Raw genomic sequence first — 22,899 nt, forward strand, 5'->3', positions numbered from 1 at the left:
GAGGAGCAGGAAGCATCAACTCCCATTATGTGCCTTGACCAGGCAAGCCCAGGGTTTCGAACTGGCGGCCTCAGCATTTCCAGGTCGACACTTTATCCACTGCGCCACCACAGGTCAGGCTAATTTTCTTAAGTGGTTGATTAGTAGGCTAGTATAAGTGAGAATTCTCAACTGGCATAAATTAGAGTACATTTGGGCAACTAAATTATAATGTTAGCATATTGCTCCCACTTATGATTTAACATTCCAGTTGTAAATTAATCTCAAACTCCTTAAGAAGCTTAGCTTCTAATTAGATTATGTACAGCTAAATGCTCTTTTAGATAGGAAGATAAATTCGCAGTCTATTATTTGCAATACTGTTAAAATATTTAATAAATATATGAATAGAGCATAAAATATATGCATAACATACATGCATCAATAGTCTCTGCATTTAGTTATGTTCAAAAACTAATTATTGACTCTATACTATGTCCAGGCATTATCTGGGGGTACTAGGGTTATATCACTGAACGAAGTCCCTACCATTTGAAACTTATCACTTATACTATGAACATAGTATTTTCATTTTTATTCTTACGATATCCACAGAAAGTACTCACAAGTAGCATCTTTAGGGAATTCCAAAATCTCAAGGCTTTCAACAAAAGGTAGAGGACAGAGGGAGTCCTAAGGACAAAGAGATGCCTTCGTCTAATCAAATATAGGTGTATGGCTTGATTATAGTTGACAGAATAGAATAAGCACTTGTTTCTGGTTGGGTATTATTATAATGATGCGTCATCAGACTTTTGCTGCCTATTGTAAACCATATTTATTAAAGTAATTACTTTAGTGCGGTAATCATAGGTTAACTGGCAAATAAATTTCAAGAACATTTCATTACCACTGTTTTTTTAAAATGTACATTGTTTTAGGACCGAAAAAAATCAAGAATTCATGGAAAAGCAAACTGTTAGAATACATCTTAAGATCAAAAGCAAGTATTCAATCTTCTACACCTTCAGCAAACATTCAGTAATTGATTTAAGAATAATCATAAAGACCTTTCGTTATTAAAATGATTTAAATTACATTCCAAGGCAGAAAAATGTACTAATATATTTCTAAAATATTTAACTTTTAAATATTTAAAATAGTATTTGGAGTCCAAGAATTTTAGATTATTATAAAAACAAATTATTATTAACACTATATTCCCTACATCTTCCACTTAACTGGTGATTCATTTTTGGTTTTTGATGATTGCTGTGTAATGCTACTGTTCTAAACTAGGTGCTTGAATTTAATCCCTATATGCTTAATTGTTTTAGTCACATGTAAAGCTTACCTGATTCATCAGCCTACAACGTATTGACAGTTTCAGAGTGTCAAGCTGTCAAAACTGGCTAAGCCAGTCTATTTGGGAACTGAAAAATAAGTATTGTACTTATTCAACAAATGACACTATGTATTAGTCTAACCATATGCTTTCAAGTAATATTCTAAGGTGACAGGGCAAAATCTCTTTCACTTTTGCCCTAAATTTTATCTACAATTCTTCTTATAGTGACTCTGCAATAATATGTAGTAATATTTCTTAAAATAGATAATAACTATTGCAATATGTTGTGAATAATATATAAATAAACATAAATATAAAGTGACATCCTAAATAACCAGTACCTTCATTATATAAGCAGTAAAATTTCATACATTGTATGTCCTTGTTAAAAACCACTCTTTACTTATATTTAAAATATTCTCTAGAAATTATAAGAGGGCTATGAGTATATGTTTTGATTTTTATTTTCTGACTTAAGGGCCCTTTTGTTGTTTAAAAGATGTTTACTTAGATCAAAATTTTAAGGTGATCCCAATATTTTATATGAACCTTTTATTGATTACTGAAATCAATATTTTTGTCAATAGAAATAAATAGTAGCTACTCAACATCACAGAGAACTAACTGCTTGCTATCCTCATTTACAAGTGGAAGAGAAGACTTGGCTAACTGCCTAAAATGTTTTTAATATTTTTTCAGTATAAACTAATTGTAATCAAATCTAAAGTGAACTAGTTAATTTTTTTTTTTACTTTATGCAATGGAATAAAATTACACTTATTTATTTCGTTTATATACCCTATCAGTTTCTTAAAACTTACATATTACTGATGTGATAAATGCACAAATGCACAATATTTTTTAAAGAAGTGTAAAAAGCTTATAATGGAAAGGCAGCTGCCCAACTGTCCTTACCTGCAGTCCTGCTGCCTAGATGTAATCACATAACTATTTGTAGTTTTTTATGTTTATCTCCATAATTATAGATAACATGTCTCTGTCTCTCTCCCTTTTCATTAATTTCTAATTATGTCTACTGACTCCTAGGTAGGAAAGAAGTTTTAGTTCACTTAGACTGTCTTCAATCTGTGCTCTCCTCTCTTCCTTCCAGTGGCAATCAGTCCTATTGAGCACTTGATATATGGCTAGTAAAACTAAGAAACTTAATTTTAAATTTTATTCCACTTTAACTTAAATTGTTAGATATCTCTAGTGGTACCATACTAAATAGGAAGCTCTAAATTATTCCTACCTTTAAGAATGTAAAGATTTCTTTATGAGATAGTATTATAATCAATTTTGTATATATTTTTAGAAAGAAAGTATTGTCTCTATTTTTAAGGTAGGATTCAGTCTACCCATCAAATGCTTATTAATTGGGATATATATTTAGCTGTTCTATAGACTTAATATATATCTTGTTCATTTGCTACACTACAGTCTGAGAGCCATTAAACTCTTCTAACAGTGAGTCTTCTTCTGAATAGGTCTCCAGTATCTTTTTTGCCTTTTGAATATTAATGCTCTGTTATTTTATACAGATAGTTGGTATTTCTTCACTATAAATTACAACTTTTGTACTGGCTCATTTAATTCCATGTTCTCTTTACATTTTACATATAATTGTTATTTTAAAAAGGCTTTTATTTTTTTACTAGTGGTTATCTTTATAATCATATAAACTTAGTCTTCATTTCTTTACATATTACCTGTAATAGCTCTCTACTATAAGCTATCTGAAGATATGTTTATTTTGCCTTCCCCCTTTCTTATCACTAGATTTCAACCAAAGACATGATCTTTCTTAATGTTTACCCTCTGCTGTTAGGTATACTCCTATTACAATACTTGTTGGTTTTAAATGCTATTGACTCCAACTAATTATATGGGAGGCAACTAGCATAAATAGCCCACTTACTCAAGCTCTCACCTTCTTTCCCCTTTTCCTTCTGAAATTGTTAGCTGTTTTATTATTAGGGTATATCGCAGACTAAGGTCTGCTCATATATCAAACTCTCAATGAAGACTTCTGTGTCCATTCCATTTAAAATTGTAACACCCCCTCATATACTCCTCCAACCCCCTATACCGTAATAACACTAATGACTAGTACTAAGATATCTGATTAGTTGCTCATCTGGTTTACCCAGTTGGAATATAAACTCCCCAAGGACAGGGCTTTTTTCCTACCTTGTTTACTGTTATAAAACACTAGCAACAATAACAATGCCTGGCACCACAGGACACAGTAGATGCTCAAGAAATCCTCAATGCATGAACAGGATCAAGTCCACTACTAAAAGTCTATTCAAAAACTATAAAAGCATTGCTGAGAGAAACTAAAGGCCTAAATCAATGCAAAGGTATATTGTTTATAGATTAAAAGACTCAAGATTGTGAAAATGTCAATTCTTTCTCAGACGATCTATAGGTTTGATACAATCATAATCCCAGCAACCATTTTTGTATAAAGTGAAAAGTTAATTTTAAAATTCCTATTAAACAAAGGAAATCTAAAATCCAAAAACAATTTTGAAAAAGAATCACAAAGTTAGAAAACTTCCACTACCAGATTTAAAGCTACAGTGATCAAGACATAAGGTAATGATGTAAAGGATAGACATCCAGTTCATTACATAAAATAGAGAGTTCAAAAGAAGATGCATACATATACGGTTAACTGATTTTTGACAAAGTTGATAAGATAATTCAGTGGAGAAAGCATAGTCTTTTCTCAGCAAGTGATACTGAAACAACTATATATCTATGTGGAAAAAATATGTTTTAAAGAATCACAACCTTTTCTTAAAACCATACACAAAAATTAATTCAAACTGAACCACAGACTTAAACAAAGAAAACTATAAAACTTCTACAATAAAATAGTACATGAGAAAATCTTTGAGGTAGGCAAAAATTCCCTAAAACACACACACAAAAAGAAGCATAAAAGAAATAAAACTGGATTACATGAAAATTAAAACTTTTCTCCTCAAAGACACTATTAAAAATTAAAAAGGGAGCCCGACCACTGGTGGTACAATGGAAAGTCAACCTGGGACGCAGGGGAGTCATATTCAAAACCCCAAGGTCACCAACTTGAGTGCAGGCTCATCCAGTTTGAGCACAGTGTCACTGGCTTGAGCAAGGGTTCACTGGCTCAGCTTGAGCCCCTGCCAGGAACAAGGCACGTATGAGAAGCAATCAATGAAAGTGCCACAACTACAAGTTGATGCTTCTCATCTCTCTCCATTCTTGTCTTGTCTCTGTCTCTCTCTAATAAAAAAATAAAAAAGGGAAGTCATAGTTTGGGAGGTAATTTTCACAATTGAAACAGCTGACAAAGGCCTCATATCAGAATACATTAAAAGAAAAAACACATCTCAATAATAAGAAAAAATCTAATTTCTTTAATGGACAAAGGATTTGAGCAGATTCTTCACAATTTAACAGAAAACAGATTAGTGATTGCCAGGGGAGAAAGAACTTTGCAGGGTGATAGGAATTTTCTGGATCTTAATTGGGGTAGTGTTTACAAGAATATATGTTTGTTAAAACTCAATCTGTATACTTAACATATATAAATTATACCTTGATAAATATGATATTTAAATAGTATACTAGGACCAAAACTAAAATCCAACTACCTAAAACCTAACAGAAAAATAGTTAAACAAAATAGTTCATGAAAATTGAGTATTCTGGTAGCTTTTAAATAACAAGGAATTGTCCACATTCAAATAGGGTGGAATACATAGCAGCATGCTAATAATCTTGCTGTGAACTAGAAAAGCTAAATAATGACAAAAGTCATATTTTTAAAGGCAGCAGAGATGTGGAAGCATGGGGAATAAGAAGGTCTAAAACTCCAAAGGGGAAATCTTTTAAAGGTGTTTAGACGATCTGCGGTTGTCTTTTCCCTGGGATTATTTCCAAACTACGACCACAGGTTAGAGACTAAAAACTAAAACTTGACCCATACAGGAACATTGCTGCTAGGAACGGAGAAGCCAGGACAGCTTTTGTTGTTCATTCAGGGCAGAAGAAACAAAACTAGCAGACTGCAGGGACTTCAAGCTCAAGGCTAGCATCTCCCATAGGACATCTGCTTAATTTTAAAACTGTACAGAATAAGAAACTAAATAATTTATTCAAAACCTTTTTAAAGCCAAGTAAATTTTCCCACCTTAAGGCACTGATAATGGTACAAAGACCATCAAGCTTCCAAATGAAAGTACTGGAAAACCCCACTCTACAAATATGGCAAATTAGAGGAGAAGCACCAAAAACCAAAAGAGCAACCCAGCCTCCACATAAATTAAGGTGATTAGTGCCCTATTCTATCTCCCTAGAAGAAGAGGTAAATGCCTCCAGCAGAACATACTTGGCAATGCTTGCTTTATTTTGTTTCTTAATTCACAGTGTCAAACATTCAGTCAAAAACTATAAAGCAGCCTGACCAGGCGGTGGTGCAGTGGATAGTGTCGGACCGGGATGCGGAAGGACCCAGATTCGAGACCCCGAGGTCGCCAGCTTGAGCGCGGGCTCATCTGGTCTGAGCAAAAGCTCACCAGCTTTGACCTAAGGTCACTGGCTTGAGCAAGGGGTTATTCGGTCCCCTGAAGGCCCGCAGTCAAGGCACATATGAGAAAGCAATCAATGAACAACTAAGGTGTCTCAATGCGCAACAAAAAACTAATGATTGATGCTTCCCATCTCTCCGTTCCTGTCTGTCTGTCCCTGTCTATCCCTCTCTCTGACTCTCTCTGTCTCTGTAAAAAAAAAAACAAACACACAAAAAAACTATAAAGCATAAATAAAACTTGTCCTGACTGAAATTATAAACTAAACAAATACACCCTCTTTTTCAAGTACAAATAGATTACTTACCAAGATCAACCATATTCTGGGTCATAAAACAAATTTCAATAAATTTAAAAGGTTTCAAGTCATTATAAAGTATGTTTTCTTTCATCACAACAGAATGAACTTAAAAATAACAAAAAGATCTCGGGGAAATCCTCAAATATTTTGAAACTAAATAATACACTTCTAAATAATCTATACGCCCAAGAAGACATCAAAGGGGAAATAAGAAAGTATCCTGAACTGGATAAAAATTAAAATATATATTAAAGTTTGCAAGTTATACTTAGAAGAAACTTCATAGCACAACTATATTGGGGCGGAGGAGAATCACAAATAATTACCTTAACAGAAAAAGAAAACAAATGAAACCCCAAAGAAAGTTGAAAAAATATAAAAAGAGCAGAGCAGAAATAAGAAAAAAACAAACAAACAGGAAAGACAGATTAAATCTGTTTTTCAAAACATGGCTGTTAAATCAAAAGCCAATTCTCTGAGAACCTTAATAAAGTTGATAAATCTTTAGTTAGACTAATTAGGGATAAAGAAGACAAAATTACCAATACTGGGGATGATACTGAATCTTTTTAGATTATACAGATATTAGACTCACTACAAAGTTTAAAGCCATTTAAAGGACAATAAAAGAATATAAACAATTTTATCGATATATTTAGTAACTTAGATGAAGTGGACAAGTTCCTTAAAAAACTTAGCAAACGTGAAGAAACAAAACCATAACACTACATGACCAATAACCAACAAAAAACAATGTAAGTACACCAATGAACGATGCAGATATTGAAACTATTAATAGATAAACATTTAAATAACTATAATCAATATATTCAAGAGAATTGGAGTCTACTAAAAATCTACAAAATAGGACATTCTAGAACTCAAAGTTGCAATGTAAAATTAGGAATACAATATATAAGCTTTAATAAAAGACAAGACAGTTGTGGTATGCTGTAAAATGGGTCATTAGAAGACACCCAAACTGCCTGACTAGGCGGTGGCGCAGTAGATAGAGCGTCAGACTGGGACGTGGAGAACCCAGGTTCAAAACCCTGAGGTCACCCAGATTGTGCGCAGGCTCATCTGGCTTGAGCACAGGCTCACTGGCTTGAGCATGGGATCATAGACATGACCTCATGGTCGCTGGCTTGAGCCCAAAGGTCACTGGCTTGAACAAGGGGTCACTGGCTTGAGACCAAGGTTGCTGGCTTGAGCAAGGGGTCACTCGCTCCGCTGCAGTCCACCAGTCAAGGAACATTTGAAAAGCAATCAATGAACAACTAAGGAGACTAAGGAGCCACAACGAAGAATTGATGCTTTTCATCTCTCTGCCTTTCTGTCTGTCTGTCCCTCTCTCGGTCTTTCTTTCTGTCTCTGTCACAAAAATAAAATAAAATTTAAAAAAAGAAGACACCCAAACAAAAGTATAAGGAGAACAAAAATTTTTAAGTGACACATGATCATTAGGTACAACAATTATTTATATTAGAATCCATAAAGAAGAGAAAGTTGAAGCAATAACTAAAGAGATAACGATGGAACTTTTCAAAACTAAAGGCATCAAGCTATAGATGCAAAAAGCTCCATGAACATAAAGCAAAACACTTACAAAGAAAACCATACCTCAGCACATCATAGTCAAAGTACAAAAAAAGAAAGAAAAAGGGAAAGTCTTAAAAGTCACCAAAGAAAAATAAGACATTATTCTCAGAAAGATATCAGCAGATACATTACCTTCAATAAGACTAGTTGCTGACTTCAACAGAAAACCAATGACAATGAAACATTTTCAAAATGAAAAATAATAACTACCAACATAGAATTCACACCCAGTGAAAATAATATTCAAAAAAGGCTAAATTAAGATATTTTCAGACAAAGAATGGGAAAATTAACTGTCAGTAGGTAGGCCAGTATTAAAATACATACTAAAGGAAGCTACTCAGAAAGCAGGAAAATAATCCCAGACAGATACACAGATATAGGAAGCTAGAGCCCAGAAAGGGTAAATATTAACAAATATTGACAATTCAAAGATACACTAATAATGTTTTCTAGAGTTTAAAATACATATAAATAGAATGCAAAATAATACTGTAAAAAAGACTGGAGTAGGAGTTCAAGTGTAAGGAATAAGCATGACTAGGGAATGATACAAGTAGTAATTGGTATTACACTATTAAGTCAAGTATGCTTGTTATAACTTCTGTAATAGCCACTGAAGATATAGTGAGATAATATACTACTAACAAGATAACAGTGGGAAAAATAAAATGGAAATAATCTGATTAACACAAAAGAAAGAAAAACAGAAAGGATACAAAGAAATGCAAAACAGATGACTCAAAGAGATGTCAAAATGGATGGTAGTTACAAACTTAACTATTATCAGCAAAAATGTAAATAAACTACATAAATACTCAAAGTAAAAAAACTAAAACTAGATTAAAATAATGAAAATCTATATTTATTCACAAGCAACGACATCCAGAGAATGAGAGAAAACTAGTTTACAAAACTACACATTCTACTTGCTATAAAACTGTAATATGTACATATACATACACATATAAATGCCTTGCAGGGGTCCCCAAACTTTTTACACAGGGGGAACTTTTTACACAGTTCACTGTCCCTCAGACTGTGCCACATACAGTGCTCCTCTCACTGACCACCAATGAAAGAGGTATCCCTTCAGGAAGTGCGGCAGGGGGCTGGATAAATGGCCTCAGGGGGCTGCATGCGGCCAGTGGGCTGTAGTTTGGGGACACCTGCCTTAGAGTATGTTAAAAAATATTTTAACAGAACTTAGCCCTAAAATTTTAGTTAAGTTTTTATAGATTTTTCTTTGTGGTTTTTGGTATGTTAACTCTCTTCCAAGGAGTAAGACTCATTTTTATAAAAAACCACAAAACTATTTTTCAAAAGAAAAAAAATCAGAGTGCAAATTTTAATAACAATCAGCTCCCAGAAAGTAACAGATATACAAAAAAAGAAGAATATGATCAAGACTAAAAAGAAGACAAACAATGGAAACTTATTTCATGCAATAAACTAGAGGTATAACTAATACACCTTTATAATTACAACTACTTTATATCATCACTATTTCTGATGGAGACAAAAAAAATGTAAGGGAAGAGTTGGAAATAGCTTTTTCTTTTCCCTTTTTTTTTCTTCTTTAGTGAAAAAGAGCCGGAGAGAAAGGGAGAGAGAAGCATCAACTGGTAGTTGCTACACTTTAGTTGTTCATTGATTGCTTTTTCATACATGCATTGATGGGGGGTGGGGGGCCTCCAACTAAGCCAGTGACCTCTGGGTTCAAGCCAACAACCATGGGGTCATGTCTATGATCTCACGCTCAAGTCGGCAACCCTGCACTCGAGCAGGTAAGCCCACACTCAGGCCCTTCTGATTCCCAGTCAGGGCACACAGGAGAAGCAACCATCAGCTTTTCCACCCCTCCTCCTCTCCCTTCTCTCTCTCTTTCTCTTCCCCTACTGCAGCCATGACTCAATTGGTTTGACTGCATTGGCCCTGGGTGCTGAAGATGGCTCCATGGAGCTTCCACCTCAGGCACTAGAAATAGCTCCCGTGCAGGCATGTCCCCAAAAGGGGGTTGTTGGGTGGATCCTGGTTGGGGCACATGCAGAAGTCTGTCTACCCTCCTTCTTACTTGGAAAAGAAGGAAAAAAAATTGTTTTGATAAAAATAAAAATAGACAAAACACATTAAACTATTACATTAAACTTTAAGATCATATCTATTTATCTTGAAAATAGTTTGTCGTAGTTTTTCTCCCCAGTTTAAACTGGAGGATATAGATACCTAGAAACTGAATAAAATATCACAAGAATTCTGTATAAAACTGATGTCAATTCTTTGGGTGACACAGAACTGTTTCTTGGTATTTAGATTTTCCTTTTAATGAAGTGTTTTGGAACAATCAAAAACCTCTGTATTGAACTTAAACTATTATAAAAAATGTTATAGCTCAAATTTTAATTTTGCATGTAGACTGCTTCAGACTCCTATCATAGTTAAAAGGCTTGTTCAAGACCCTTGCTATCCAAATGATTTATGCTCGTGAAATGCAAAGTTAATTTAATATACTTCAAAGTAAAACATACTTTAAAAAGAAAATATGCCATTATAAAAATCTTAATTACTATGGCTCATTAATAATTTATTATATATTTATGGCATTTTTTCATAGAAAGCACTAAATTTGATTAATCTGATATTAATACAAATTCATTACCATTCTACTTGAATTCTAATTCTTCTGAATATTATCCTCTTGAAATTTTCTTCAGGTACCAACTCTGTATGATTACTGTTGTCACTTCTAAAAGGGTTATCATTGCCCTGCCTCAGCTGGTTGGAACATTGTCCTGAAGCACAGAGGTTGCTATTTCAGTCCCCAGTCAGGGCACATACAGAAACACCAAGCTTTCTCTCTCTCTCTCCCTTCCTATTTGCTGAAATCAATAAGTTAAAAAAAACTGATATCGTTACTTTAAAAATTGAAATGTGTTCAAAAGAAAAAGATCAGTATACTGCACAAAGACTACTAACTACATAGCTGTTAAAAATAATAATACAGAAAAGTACTGACATAAAAAAATTCAAGATTCACTGTTAAGTGAATAGTCTAATCTGCACTACAATGGATGCCTTATGAGCCCTTTTTATAACCTTATGCATCTATAAGAGTATATACACTTATGTAACAGTTCAAATGCAGGAAGAAAATATTCTAGAAGTTTAACAATAGCATCTCTTTATGGTGGGATTTTCAATATCATAAATTTTTAATTCATGCTTTTTTATTTCCCAAATTTTCTATGAGATGCACTATCTTTATAAGAGATTAAGAAAGAAATGCCAGATTTAGAAAAGAGATTAAGAAAGAAATGCCAGTATTTACATCAAAGCCATATTTTAATACAAATGATAAATTCCACTGGGGAAAAACAAATTTTCTTTCATTTTCTGTTGCATGAGGTTTTAAAACTGTTTCTATATATTTCTGCATCGCTGATTCCAAATCTGAAATCCGTTTTTTGGTGCATGCTCTAGTTTTTATGCAATTTTAATTTCTTTTTGTTACAGTAAATGGCATGCATTGGTTTTTAAATTGGAGTTAAAGGGCAACGACTCTTGGACTGAACATAACTTCCAATTCTGAAATCTGTTTTTTGGTGCATGTGCTAGTTTTTATGCAATTTTAATTTCTTTTTGTTACAGTTAATGGCATGCATTGGTTTTTAAATTGGAGTTAAAGGGCAACCACTCTTGGATTGAACATAACCACAGGCAATTAATGTTTTACAAATATCACTTTTGCATAATTGTAGTTGTTTTTAATTGTACAAAATTATTATCTGATAAAAACACCCTTGTATTTTGTTATAAGATTGAATCATGGCTTCTTCGTGTAGGTGTAAATGTAAGACAGTCCTGACACCTTCTGTTATATATGTGGCTGTTACACACTTCAACGTCAAAGGCGCAATTTTTCATCATTTGTGACATGTGCATATATTGCCTTTTTCCAAGTTCCCTTGGCAATCAAGACAAGAATAGGGCTCCTCATATTGTGTGTCATAATTGTGAGGAAATGCTTCATGGCTGGACAAAAGGAACACGCAAAGGAATGCCTTTTGGTATTCCCATGGTTTGGCGTGAACCTAAGGACCACAGCAGTGACTGATATTGCTGTCTGATCCATAAAGGGCATCGGCAAGAAAAAATGGCATATGATCGCATATCCTAATATTCCTTCAGCAATACGACCTATCCCATACCCTGAGACACTCCCGGTTCCAGTTTTCAATGGTTTTATTTCTTCTAAGGATAAAGAAAATGAACATGGTGATCAAGTGTATTTTGATAAGATGCATGAGGAAATGGTTGTAGAATCTGAAGGGTCTTCTTCTGATACCAAGCAGTCATTAACCCCTCAGCAGTTTAGCCAACCCGCACTGAATGACTTAGTAAGAGATTTGGGCCTATCAAAGAGAGCAGATGAGTTATTACCCTCCAGGCTTCAAGAGAAGAATGTACTTTACCAGTCAGCTAAAGTATACCATTTCAGGAAGCGTGAACAAATTTTTGTGGACTTTCCTTCTGAAGACAAACACTTTGTTTACTGTCATGGTATCAGTAGTCCTCTCAGCCAGCTAGGTGTTACCACTTACAGTCCAACAGAATGGCGGCTATTTCTTGACAGTTCTAAATAGAGTCTGAAATGTGTTCTCCTAAACAATGGTAATGTTTATGCAGCGGTTCCAATTGGTTATTCAACTCATCTGCGAGAAGATTATATTGACATAAAAATTGTCCTCCACTTTCTGAAGTATGAGGCGCATAACTGGATCATTTGTGTGGATCTTAAAATGGTAAATTTCCTGCTAGGACAACAGAGAGGTTTCACGAAGAATCCTTGCTTTCTGTGTTGGTGGGACAGCTGAGCTCGGGAGAAATATTGGACACAGAAGGAGTAGCCGAAATGTGAAGCTCTGGAAGTAGGGATGCAAAATATTGTGAATGAACCTGTAGTTAATCGAGACAGGCTCATTTTCCCTCCACTTCACATCAAACTTGGGTTAATGAAGCAGTTTGTTCAGGCTTTGAATAGAGAAAGTGAATGCTTTCAATATATTTTTTTCTGCTTTTCCTGCCTTGTCTTTCGAGAAGATAAAAGCAGGTGTATTTGATGGATCTCAAATTCGAACCCTCATGCGTGACGAAGAATTCGCCAGGAAGATGAATAAGGACGAGAAAGCATCATGGCAGTCTTTTGTGGCAGTTACAAAGAACTTCCTTGGCAACAAAAAAGCAGAAAACTATGAACTTCTGGTTCAAAGGATGCTGTTGGCTTTCCGTGACATCAGAAGTAACATCAGCGTTAAGATTCACTTCCTGAACAGTCACCTTGATAAGTTTCCCAAAAATCTTGGAGCTGTTAAGTGATGAGCAGACTACTGCTGGAGCATCAAACGAGATTGTCCTCAATAAGTACACAAACGCAAGAGCTACAAATTTTTGCCTGAATAGAATTTAAATAAGTTTTGCACAAATTTTATGATTAAAATAAGTGTTTTAATATGTTCTATTTCAAAATTGTAGACAAATTCTGATGCAATCATATCTTTTAGTGTATTAGTGTATTTACTGCATTATATAAATTATTATATTTCCATAAAGATGATGCCCAAGAAGACATTCTACTTCATTATGTTAAACTAAATGTTGAAACTTTACAATAAGATGAAAACCTAAAATCTTGAATTGCAAAAAAAAAACTGTAGCTTACAGAAAAAAACTAATGTCAGATTTGAGATCAGCACACTCAAATCAGGTAAGAACAAGTGTTTTTGTGGATGCAACAGAACTTGTTCCCCAGTGTTCTTAGCCTAGGCATATATATGGTTTAACCCTCAACAGTGCAACCACCATTTCAGTTTTTAAAAAACACAAAACCTTTAATTATGAATCAACCTATATTTTCATCTTCCACTATTTTAAGAATTAAAAATTTAAGTATCTGATTATATTTAAGTACCTGATGAAGTACCTCTTTGAAAGAGGTGGAAATTTTGGTCATACTACTGGATTCTTATTAATGTAAAAATAAAAAAAAATCTTTCTTAAAAAGGTAAATGACATTCTAAATAGTATCCAATAAAAGTCTAATGCAAGTCATAAAAATTTATTTTTTACAAGTGATTTCTTTCTTTAGATTTCTAAGACTTAAAATGATAAGTAGAACTACATCTTCATGAAATACACACCTAAAACAAGTAATAAGAGTTGAAACTATACTTATGAGGATGCACTTAGGTTAATTTAACATTTGCATAATCGAAAACATGGAGAAAAACAGAACGTCTTATCCACCTGATTTATAGAAGTTACACCTAACAGAGCTATAAAAATGCCTAACAAATGGATATAAAGCAATCTATAAATACTAATGCCATTATAATAATTATACTTAATTAATAAGATTTCATTGTTCTGACACTTAAAAGTATTCTATAAATAAATCATGCAACTCCATCTAGAATTTGACTCAGAATAGGAGAAAATGCAAAGTTCATTGGTACAATGTCTATAAAAAAACACTTAAAGTTTTTTTTACTTTATAAAATCTGCAAAGAACTGAAAAAATAGATAAAAACAAAAGATAGTTTTGTAGTAATGTGGACTGATTGGCTTTTCACTGTTGTGTTCATAGTTTAAAATATTTAAAATAAAATAAACAGTATTTGACAAAGTACCAGAAGTTAAAATGTGAGGGAGAAAGTACATTAAATATGTGCTTTGAAGAATGGAAATGTGATAGGAAGAAACGATTTACCTTTAATACTAACACTGCCTGACATATTAGATGGACAATAGCTGACAAAATTAATTTCCTAACTTAATATTTCTGACAATCTTGAAATTTGAAATGCTATAATTATCAAATAAAACATCAAATGGCTCTTTCCAGTGGGGTAAAGTGAAAACAAAGAACAAAAAGATCCTATCAATTAGTCTCATAAATGCCTGCTATAAGGATGGAATTCTTCCTTACTCTTTAAGAGCTAAGATTTGAGCTTTCAAAATTTGTCTCACCCTCCCATAAGTATCTAAAAGGTTGAGAGATACACTCTCCTTCCAAATCCATATCTGTAAAAATAAAAAGCTGGAAATAGTCTCATTCATACAAACCTTATGTATGTTTTTTTCTTCTAGAGCCTGTCATATCCTGTCTTGTGTTGTAATCATTATGCACATGCTCCTTCAACCAATACTAGATTTCAAACCCACCAAAGGCAGTCAATTGTATCCATCTTCCTTTATCTTTCACATAGCTTAGTCAACAGTCTTAATACTCTGAACATCCTGCAAACTCTATCACCTAAAAAGAATTAAGGCTTGGTAATTCCCTCTAGTTTGGTCTGAAAAACAAAAAACCTCTGAAACTATTAGAAAAGTAGTGTTCCCTCTATAAGAAAAATAGGGGGCGGTGGGAGTATGCATACTACTTGTTTGCTGTCAGTTAAGCATAAACCAGACCAAAAGATCTCTTCTCCCATTTCTCCTTCAAAGGCTGATTTCTTCCACTCAAGTCAATCAATGTCTCTTAGTTAAGGACATGGTCTACCCCAGCTCACTTCAGAGGACCTGGAAAGGCTGATGTAATCTAGGAGACTTTCCAGTGGTCTGCAAGTACAGGAAAATAAAATCAATGTTTAACCTGTGAGCTAGTAGCCAGGTGAAAACCCTAGAAGGTGGACTCTAGAATCCTATAAAAGCATGGAATCCAAGTCATTCTCCTGAATTCAATCTACACCAAAGTTCGTATCAGAGTAACCTCACCGCAAACTCTGCAAATGCATCCCAACCTGACTGACTCCTCACAAGTGAAAAATTATACAGTATATGTCCTAAGGTATAAATCATCTATGAATCTTCCTAACGTAATCCAAGTCATTTCCCTGTCTTATGCGTAGCAACACAGCCCACACTGGAGATAAATAGGCAGAGCAGATGATCAAAACAATTCAATTTTCAATTTTCAAGATTAAAAAATCTTTGAAAATGCACAGTAAAAAATATATAGAAGGTTATACAACAGAGTTACAGCAGTTATCCCTGGGAAGGGCTGTGAGATGTAGAAGTATGCAAAGGAGGTTTTACTTATTATACAGGAGTTGGCAAAAGTAAGTTTACAGTTGTTCATATGGAAAATACAATAATTGATAAATAATACAAGAATAAACTATTTCACAAACTCTCAACTATGAACTTACTTTTGCCCACTTCTGTATGTACACTGTATTAATTTTTTAAGAGCATCAATTTATTTCTGTAATTTTAAAAACAAAATTAAAAAAATAAAAATAAAAACAAAATTTTGAGACTTGGCGTGGTAAACACATAATACAATATACAGATGATGTATTATAAAACTGGACCCCCTGGCCTGACCTGTGGTGGTGCGGTGGATAAAGCATTGACCTGGAAATGCTGAGGTCGCTGGTTTGAAACCCTGGGCTTGCCTGGTCAAGGCACATATGGGAACTGATGCTTCCAGCTCCTCCCCCCCTTCTCTCTCTCTGTCTCTCCTCTCTCTCTCCCTCTCCTCTCTAAAAATGAATAAATAAAAAATAAAATATAAAAAAATAAATAAAACTGGACCCCTAAAACCTATATAATTTTATTAGCAATGTCACCCCAATGAGTTCAATAAAAAAAAATGTTTTGAAATGTTGATTCTATTTCAAAAAGATTACATAGACTGACATAGAATTCAAAGAAAAAAATAAATGCCATTTTGCGGAAGTACGGCTACTAGAGACCTACAGATCAAACAAAAGTAACACAATTATTCCATCCTATAAAATAAAAAGGAATACTGGTCAAAGAACAAAAATGTTCACAGCAACTGTCACCCATTACTCAACATTCACTACTTTGATTATAAAATACTGGCAGTAGTATCCTCCCCTCAAAATTATATCCACTCTAACAGCCAAAACCCTTTTCAATTTTAACCTAATTTACATGGTTAGACTGGCAGAGCTAAAAAAAAAAAAAAAATCTCAATACATAAAAATTTTTGGTTTTTGCAACACCAGAATATTGTCAGTTTTATTTTAATTTTTCATACAAATTATACATACACACACACAAATTTACATCTTACTGGGGTTCATGTCTTATTTCTTTAAGAAAAAAAAGTTTCCCAATCTAAAAAACAAACTACTTGGACAATCAATTATATTATCATTTTATTATCATTTTAATGAAGTATCCTTGTTCTCCAATTGTTTTGCCATTATAACTATGGGATTAAAAAAAAGTATAAATCCTGGCCAGTTACCTCAGTCAATTAGAGCATCTTCCCAAAACACCACCTCAGTCAGGGCACATAACATAAGTGATAATGAATACACAACTAAGTAGAATAACAAATCAATACTTCTCTCTCTCTCTCTCCCTCTCTCTTTCTCTCCCTCCCTCTCTCTCTCCTCCCTTCTTCTGTCCTCTAAAGTCAATCAATAAAAGTAAGAAAAATAAAAGTAAAATTATATATAATTCTCACTTCTGAAAAAAGGGGAGGGGGGACACAAACTATAATCTGAAAACAGCCTAATTCAAAATGGTAATGTCATTATATACCTTAGCAAAGCAAAATATGACTAAACATCTTTAAAAGTTAAATTTGTAACTTCAGCATCTTAAAAACTAATGTATAAATAGCCAACTTTATGCTAAACTTTCTTTCAATTTCGGTTCATTTTCCTAAAAAATATTAACAGCTGTCATACTGAAAATGGCCAAAAATCACCAAAAATTAGGGAAGAGAGACACACAGGCAAAAACCACTGAGCAGGATTTCTGTTTCATCTAGTTTATGAACCCATAATATAGTAACAAATATTTTAAAAACACAGTGTATTTCTCATTTCCCACCCTTCCCTCATCAGGCCACGACTTCGTTATTAGTTTTACAGTATCTTACCAGAGTTCCTTTATACTTAGAAAAGCAAACACAAGTTCATATTCATATTCCACCCCTCCCTTAACACATAAAGTACTTATCATTCACACTGTCCTACACCTCGTTTTTTTCACTTTATAACATACTTTGGAGTTCTTTCCATGTCAGTACACAGAAAGCTTCCTCATTCTTTCTTTCATAGCTGATCAAGACTAGTTCTACCACAACTTTCATCTACTTACTTCGGGCTAATTTTAATGGTGTTCTATTCAGTCAACTAATTAATACCTGAGTTAGTTTCCTTCCCCTAACAAGATTTTCGAACAAACTAGACTTGAGTTGTTAAAAAAAAAACAAAAAAACACTTATCTAAATTATATCCATTTTAGAATGTCTGTTTTTCAGTCGCTCTGAGGGAAAACATTTCCACAATGTTCTCCTCTTACCACTTTAAACTACAAATTACAGGTAGAATGCAATCTTCAAGTGAAATTACCTTTTTTATTTTAACTTGGGGGAATCAGCGTAATAGGCAAATCAACAATGACTGTAAAAGTTTCCTTATTTCTTGTGCTTTTCTTTCGCTGTAAAAGAAAACATTTTTTTTTTAAAAGCCTTAAAACAAAAAGTCGCACAGAGTGGCATACTAATAATGACAAGAAACCACCACCTGATTCGATCTTTCATCTGCTGGGTCACAGGCCTAGGCTTTTATCTTTGGGGATTCTGGTCACGATATCAACAGGACGACTTCTACACCAACAAAAACACACTCAAGCGTACAAGCTCCGCGACGCTACGTGTTGGAAAATTTCACACCAGGGGCCAGAGCGCCGGGACCCGCTCCTGAAACTGCGGCTTCGCAGGAGGAAGGAGAGCGAGAACGCCCGGCGCGGCGGCGGCCGGGAGTGGAGAGGCGCGGGTTCACGGAAGGAAGACCCGGCGCCGCGCCGGGAGCCCTGGACCCCGCGCAACAGCTCGAGCCGGAGGCTCGGAGCCGCGCTCCCCAGGGACCGAGCCCGGAACCACGACCACTAACGGAACCAACCCAAGGGCGGCGGCAGCCGCCGCTCGGACCGAGGCGCGCGGGTCGGGCGCCGGGAGGGCGGGGGTTCCCCGGAGGAGCTGGCCGCCCTGGCGGCCCATTGGGCGCCGCTCCAAACGTGCCCAAGTTGTGACAGGAATAAAGTGGGTCACAAGGCCTAGCGGGTCCCAAGCAACAGCCCTGTCGGCACCGGGTCTCCGGCTTTCCCGGCTGCTCCGCCGCGGGAATCGGCGCCAGCCCCGCGGCGCGCACCAGCCACCGGCCCCGCCGTGCACCTCAATCCCGCCCCTGCCCCGCAGGTAACCCCAGCTTCCCCGGAGGGCCCCGCAGACAGGGCGGGCCTCCGCCCCAACTCCCAGGAAAAGACACACTACAGCGACAGTCAAAACTTGGGCTTCAGCTGCCGCCTTCCCCTCCTTGGCCGCCGCCCCCGAACCCCACACACGCCGCCCCCCGCTACCTCCCCTACCCCGCGCCCTCACCGTGTGGCTGCCGCGGCTCCGGCTTCTTCCCTCCCCCACCCGGGAGTCAGGAGCGGTGACTCGGAACCACTAAAACAGCCGCATCCAGGAGACACCGCGGCTCCCAGCACAAGCTGCACCTGGGGCTGTGAGTGGCGCCCCCAACCCACCCCCAATAAATTCACTGCTACTGCAACCAGCTCCTCCTCCCCCTCCCTCTCCTTCCCCTCCTCCACCGGCACCGGGAGCACGCATGCGCCACCGAGGCAAGCCTACCGGCGGACGCCACTCACCGGGAGCGCGCACGCGTCGGTGGCCAGATTTCCTCCGCGCTCTCGCTTTCGGGGGTTTCCTTTTTTAAGCCGGTAGCCGCAAGCTGTGTCTGTGATTGCGCTCCCTCCCGGCGCATGCGTCGTCAATGACCCCGCGGGCTCCGACGTCCGGCGCTCTGCATTCGCCCCTCCCCTCACTCTCCCTTTCTCCGGCGCGTCTTCGTGCGCATGCGACTTGCCCCGTTAGGCTGCGTGTTGCTGCGGAGGGTATCCCGGGCTGCCGAGGAGGCTCCCGCTCCCTTGGGCCGCGTGTTTTCGCGGTCCGCGGCCGCCGCCGAAGGCGGAGGAAAACCGGGATCTTCCCGGCGCCCTTTTTCCCCGCTCCGGTTACGAGAAAGCCAGGGAGAGGCGGGGCCTGATGGGGTGGAGGATGCGTCCAGTTGGGGGATCGTGAGCGTTAGGTCCGAGCGGCTTCGGTTTTCACCCTGGATGCGGGGTACGAGAAGGAGCTCCCCGCTCGTTGAAGGATCCGGAGGCCAAAAAGGGGACCCTCTCTCCCTTTACAAGAAAGTCACTTGGCGCACGCCAGGGAAGATTTTTTTCGGATGTTCCGGACGAAAGATGCCCTCTACCCCAAGCAGCCTCTCTGGGGTTTCTTCTCCTGGGGCTGGGAAAGGGGAGTTGAGGAGGTGACTAGACTTAAGGACAGAGCCTTTATACCCTCCCCCCGGGAAGCACGTCTTGGGTGGCTTTTTATTGATGGGTAGACCTGGGGAGACAGAACAGACCCCCTTGGCCGGACGGAGGCAGAAGATGGTCAGGATGTGTTCACTTGGCTTTTCACCCGGCCTTTAACCCTAACTTTTCTTTTGCCTCTGTAACTTGTTTCTTAAGCTCACGCAGCCCAGCTGGCTTACTTCTTCTAAATAAACTTCTGCTTATATATGTATATTTGAATCTTGCTTCTGAATTCTCGCTTAGTTAAAGCTTAAGTACCCAGGAGATCCAATCTGGTGCTGTTTCGAACCAATATAGCACTGCGAAACCTTTAAGACCAGGTGATAGTATAGGGGAAGATGAGGGACACAGTAGTGGCAGTAAACCAGGATCCTAAATTTCCATGGTTTCCCTTTTTTAGAAAACTGGGTGAATACTCACTGTTTATTTTAGGGAGAAATTATCCACCCGTACTATTATAAATACTACTATAAATTATCCATACTATTTTGCTGTATGCTGGGAGCAGGTGTTTGGAGGGGACATAAAATTTTAATTTATTCAGATCCCTGATCCTTCGCCTGAGGATTTTTCAGTAGAGAGTGGGGAAACATGATTTGTTAACTTACTCCAAAATATAGCAGCATAATAGAAGGGATTTTAATACACATTTTTGCCTGCTCAGCATTCATTCTCTATTCTGATCATTTCCTTTGGAAAACTATCCTTTCTTCACTCTTCAGTCCATATGGCTGGGTTAGGACTCCAGAGGGGAAGCATGTTTGAATTAATCCTCTGCCTTAGGCTGGAGTTACAAAGAAGGGCTCTCTTTTCCAATGTACTTAAATCTGGAAAAATGAAGACCTGAAGCCATCTTTCCATTCCAATTCTGAGAAAGAAGGAACAGGGGGGAAAGCAGATTCAAAAATGGAGATCTAGCCTGAAGACATGTTTGATGCCCTGAATCCAGTGTGGACTAGATAACTGGAAATTTACTTAGTCAATTAATTAATGTGTTTGTTTTATTGCTTACACCAGTGAGAGGTTTTCTGTCACTGGCAATCATGAACCCTGATACTGGAAGCAAGGGAGGAAGCAAGGTTCATTATACTGATAAGGTAGATTGCATCCAGGCAAGAGGGTTTAAATGCATTTCCTAGGATGTGCATGTCGATTTTATTCTAGAGAAAGTGATCCCTCCTCTTCTGCATCATCTAGAGCACATATCTTCAAAAATACCTTTGCCCCTTTTAATGGTTCCATTGTCCTCTTAGTCACCAGGATCAAATCATGTTGACTCTTTCTCACTTTCTATATTTAATCATTTACCAAGAACTGTTGATAATCATTTTCTGCCAGCCCTCTGATACTGATTTAAGGAAGCGTTCAAGCTCAACAACTCATACATCTTAATTACATGCATACCCAACAACTCCTAATTTAGTACTGGACTATTCTATCATTGAATAGAAGTAATACTGTTAAATAAGTAAGATCACAACATACCCATGATTAAGATCACATTTTCTTACTCCCCTTATTCTCTCCAAGGATAAAATTGGATGATATTTGTAATAACTTTTCCAATTTCCAGATTCCACTTTTCCCTAAAACGAAAATCCTGCCTCGTAGTTTCACAGACCCTGTTTGTCCTCCCGCCTAAATCCTCTCATTAAATACAATTTATGTAATTCAAACATTCCTTCTTGTATGCCTTACTTAAACTGAGCATTTCAAACTCCCCAACTGATTCCATTAGTTGATATCTTGGTAGAGGCAATATAGCACAGTGGTTAAGCGTACAGAATCGGGAACTAAATTGCCAGGATTTAAATCCCAACTCTACCACTTAATATCTGCATGACTTTGAGCAAGTTATTTCTCTGTTCTTCAGTTCCCTCATCTGTAAAATGAAGATAAGAACAGTCCCATCTCATAGGATAATTGAGAGGAACTATAGTAGATAACAGATGAGGTGTGTGTGTAATTGTACATGGTACATAAGAAATCCCATATTAATATTGGCTACTATTAATGATGTTATTTTTTGTGTAATTCTTACATGTCTTTTGCTAATATTCTAGTTCCCCATGTCCCATCTATCACAAAATCCTATCTTTCTTTCATAATACCTCTCTTATCCATCCTTTCATTGATATTCCTAGTTTTGCTACCCTAGTATAAGGTGAATGGAACATAGGAAGTTTAAGATACGCATAATAGGAAATACAAAGTAAGCTTTCTTTTTAGAGAGACCTTTATGGTTTAGTCAACTACTCACATTCTTTCTATACCCTTTAAAAATAGGAGTACAATAATATGAGGTAGTATTATGGATTTTGTAGTAAAAAGTCTAGGCTTAAATCCTAATACTAAGTTAAGAAAGTTAAATAATGTCTCTGAGCTTCAGGGTGTTTATAAAGTTTGAAAAATAAGTGTCTCAGAGTTATAATGCTCAAGTGTAAATTACAAACTGCTACATAAAGGTTAGGTGATAAGGATGGTGGTTTTGGACTTTAACAATATTTGTTGGAACCCTAGGAATGGTTTAAACAACATACAGATTTGTAATTCCAGCCTACACTTCTCCTTTGGACTCCATTCACATATGTTCAGTTGCCTATCTGATGTCTCCTTTCAAGTGTCTCAGATATCTTGGATGCTCCCTTCAATCTATTCTTCACAGAGCA

At 36.7% G+C, this 22,899-nt stretch overlaps 1 protein-coding gene across 12 annotated transcripts in view; it reads right to left on the reverse strand.

Annotated features, from left to right (window-relative positions):
- CLOCK (clock circadian regulator) overlaps nt 1–19,661 on the reverse strand; it is a 108,079-nt gene extending 88,418 nt beyond the window's left edge. For 4 of the 12 annotated variants that reach the window (XM_066385633.1, XM_066385620.1, XM_066385621.1 and 1 more), the window contains exons 1-2: nt 19,242–19,440; nt 18,211–18,298 (exon numbers count right to left, since the gene is read on the reverse strand). The gene's annotated coding sequence lies outside the window, so the exon portion shown is untranslated. Of the gene's footprint in view, nt 1–1,333; nt 1,413–18,210; nt 18,299–19,241; nt 19,441–19,513 lie in introns of those variants that run through there. The other 8 variants (XM_066385622.1, XM_066385625.1, XM_066385630.1 and 5 more) reach the window with 6 other exon arrangements.
- Between the last annotated feature and the right edge of the window lie 3,238 nt (nt 19,662–22,899).

This window comes from Saccopteryx leptura, chromosome 5 (assembly GCF_036850995.1).
Source record: "Saccopteryx leptura isolate mSacLep1 chromosome 5, mSacLep1_pri_phased_curated, whole genome shotgun sequence".
Classification (NCBI taxonomy): Eukaryota; Metazoa; Chordata; class Mammalia; order Chiroptera; family Emballonuridae; genus Saccopteryx; species Saccopteryx leptura.